This window comes from Epinephelus lanceolatus, chromosome 11 (genome assembly GCF_041903045.1).
Source record: "Epinephelus lanceolatus isolate andai-2023 chromosome 11, ASM4190304v1, whole genome shotgun sequence".
Lineage (NCBI taxonomy): Eukaryota > Metazoa > Chordata > Actinopteri > Perciformes > Serranidae > Epinephelus > Epinephelus lanceolatus.
Genome location: NC_135744.1, coordinates 36,559,968 through 36,563,750, shown reverse-complemented (window position 1 = coordinate 36,563,750; position 3,783 = coordinate 36,559,968).

Below are 3,783 nucleotides of genomic sequence, written 5' to 3'. Positions count from 1 at the left end.
ATTAAATACGTATTTAGAAAGAATTTCAATTCAGCATTTGAGTTTGTTTTACAGCGTTTTTATGGAACAATTATCACTCACTCCAAGCGCAGAATAAGGCTGCTGGATTTAATTTCAATGATAATGATGGATCTAAGGTGGATATAGCGTGACATTAAATTTGTGTGAGACATCAATAAAAATCTGACTCCACTTCTCCACCTCGCCATCTGCGTCGCCACTTCCCAGTGTCTTCCAAAATGTGCACACGCATGACTTTTATAAATCACAACCTTTGCGTGGTAAGTGGCATACACCACTTTCAAGCCCCGTTTTGTGCGTAAGCAAGCTTTATAAATGAGGCCCCTGACCTTTAAAGCTGTAGTTGGTAACTACAGCTTTAAAAGGTCAGATAAAAGATAAAAAAAAATATCTTTGTTGTCACTGCTGGAACTGTCACTGTTACCACACAGTATTACATGAGACAGACAGTCTGTGAAAATAATCATGTTCCTCTACCTCCTTATGCTTCTAAATGTATTTGCAAGAATCCACTGTAGCTGAACAAAAACAACCTATCAGAGCAGAGGAGTCTCTAATACAGCTGTCAATCGTGTCAATCACTGCACATTAACTGCAATCAAACTGTCAAACAAAGCAGCGCTGATCAAATATTCCTCGTTTCCAATGTTGTCAGAGACATACAGTATTTTGGTGTACTGTTTAGCTGTAAAATGAGAATGTTAATGTTAAAAGCCAAAACCAAGCACCACCCCCCGGCCAATGTGTGGGATAGAGAGGCACTGGACAGATAAACAAATGTCTGCTATTCTGGGAAGGAAGACAGGAGACCTTTAAGGAGTTGTAACAAAATAACAAACACAGTTTTTTGTGGTGACAACTGTCATGTATTATCTTTGTTCCAAGGTCAGAATACAGAGATAAAATGGTACAAAGTACATCAATCAATCAATATAAACTTTATTGTCCCCAGGGGGAAATTTGTCTTGGACTCCAAATGCCACATTCAGGCTACAATCATGGTGCACAGACAACATAGAAAGACATAGGAAGGACAAGAATAGCAACACCACAATCGTTCAAGGACAGTCATTCTGACAGATACTGTACAAAAAGGCACTGAAGAATAATATGGCATAAAAGCCCCAGTATAACAATATAAAAGCGCTAAAATCAATCAAATGCAATAAATAATAAATAAAACCACTGAGGTAGATCAATAATAATAAAAAGAATAAAATAAAACCAATATAAAAATACACAAGTCAGAAGTGCAGAGGGCGCTAAGCCCTCAACAAGAGCACTTTACAAAACCCTCTTATGGTTGTGCAGGTTGTTTGTTTAGGAGAGAAATGGATGTTGGAAGGAAGGAGAGTTTGTAGCGGTTGCTTTTGTATCTACTAGCTCTGTAACGTCTCCTGGGGGGAAGTACTTCATATTCTGAATATAGAATATGTGAAGGATCTTTTAAAATGCTTTTTGCCCGAATCACATCCAACTCTTATGAGGTAGGTTCAAAGTAGGTAATGAGGAAATCCTCACAAGTTCCTGGAAGTGTAGGCAGAGAGCTCGTGTCTGCCCACTCCCTCTCCCTCTACTGCATCATGACGGACTTTCCAACTCAGTCAATTGTGTTTTGATGCATGCTCTTTGATTCGGCTCCCTGGATCAGCTGGTGCTTTAAAACATGATGCCACTCGCTGGTTTCATTTTGTGTGACTGGCTCAAATCAAGCATCGTCCACAAGGTATGGGATGGCATTGCAAAACAGAGTGATATCCTTCCTCAATCAAAATCCTTTAACCCTGCTCTGATCTCCAACTTTAGCAGCACCAAAGCATCCCCAGACCGCCACATTCCCTCCACCATGCTTGACAGATGTCATCAAAAACTCCTCCAACATATTTTCATTCGTTCTGATTCCCACAAATGTTCTTTGTGATCCAAACACCTCAAACTTAGATCTTTCCTTAACACTTTCTTTTATCTTCCTCCATCTCGTCTATGTTCTTTCACCTACTATAATCGTTTCCTTTTATTGGCCAATCTCAGATACGACTTTTCTTTGCTTCTCTGCCTAAAAGACCTGCATTCCTGGAGTGACCTCTATACACTGCTGATGCTGAGGCCGGTGTTTTGTGGGTGCCATTTAATGAAGCTACGAGTTGGGGATCTGTGACGTGTCTGTTCCTCAAACTAAAAACTCTGTTGTTGTCCTCTTGCTAAGATGTCCACAAGGCCCTTTCACTTCTCTTACTATTCTGGTTAGAGTGTGTTTGTGCTGTTCCATGAAGTGAGCACTACACACCATTGTATGAGATCTTCAGTGTCTTGGTAATTTCTTGCATGGGATAGCCTTCGTTTTTCAGAGCAAGAACAGACTGACAGGTCTCAGAAGAACGTTCTTCTTTTATTGGCCATTTTGAGACTATAATCAAACCCACAAATGCTGATACTTTATTATCCTAGGGAAGGCAAATTTTATTGAGTCTTTAATAAGTAACAACACAAACAATGTGCCAGTGGAACACAGAAGTGACGGTTGCTCAAAATGATCCTCAATATGCCTACTGTCTGTAGATATTTCATTAAAAACTAACAGCTTCCAGCTACATATTTTAGTCATTTAACACTTTAACAACATCCACACAGTTCTGATTTATGTGAGGTTATTTTATTTTTTAACCCTTAAATGCATGAGTGATTAGATCCTACACTCTTCCATAAGTGGGTCAAAAAATGACCTGTATTAGAATCAATGTGTTTATTTGCCATTTTTGTCAATTTGGTTATGAAAAATCATTTGTATATTTTAGTTCACACAAAAATGATTTCATGTTTGTTTGTTTTTCTTTTCATTTCTTATAATTTTAAACATATTTTTGAAAGAGTTGGAAAAACAACAAAATTACACAGAAAAATGTAATGTCTCTTTTATTTTCTTGCAGGTAAGTGACCGTGTTTGCTGAAGCTCTTCACGAGATAGTCCCTCTTTTGTCGTCTTGTCTCCTTACTGTACGCAGTTGTGACAAACTACCTGTTTCTGGCTGTCATCATTGCACACAGGCACATTGCATTTCCCACACCTATTACTGACTTTGGATTCTTTGTTATTTGGGCACATCTGACACCTCTCTCTCTTTGGCCAGCCCTGTCTGCTTCTTTCCCGTGGATGTGTCACCCCACATCTTCCCATTGCTTCAAACAAAAATAAAAAAATCACAGTCAGCAGTGAGTAATGCAATGTATCTGTGTGCAATAATCATGTATATAGTAAGGAAACGAGAAGGCAAAACAGAAAGTATTATATCAAGAGCTTCAGCAAACCTGCAAGAAAATAAAAAAAAGAGGAACTGACACACACACACCCACACACATGTGCACACCACACACACACACACACACACAATTCTATTGCTGTTGTGCGTAATGTTGTTGTAATAAAAAAAATTATTTTTTAAATTTTTACCTGCAAGAAAATAAAAAAAGAGGAACTGACACACACCCACCCACACACATGTGCACACCACACCACACACACACACACACACACACACACACACACACACACACACACACACACAATTCTATTGCTGTTGTGTGTAATGTTGTTGTAATTAAAAAAATTATTTTTTAAATTTTTAAATTTATTCTTAACCAAAATGAGAACCAATGCCGTATAAACACATTGATTTTAATACAGGTCATTTCTGACATATGGACAGTTTGGGTATTAATACAAAAACTACCATTTCTTAAAATAATAACTTTGCCTTAAAGGGA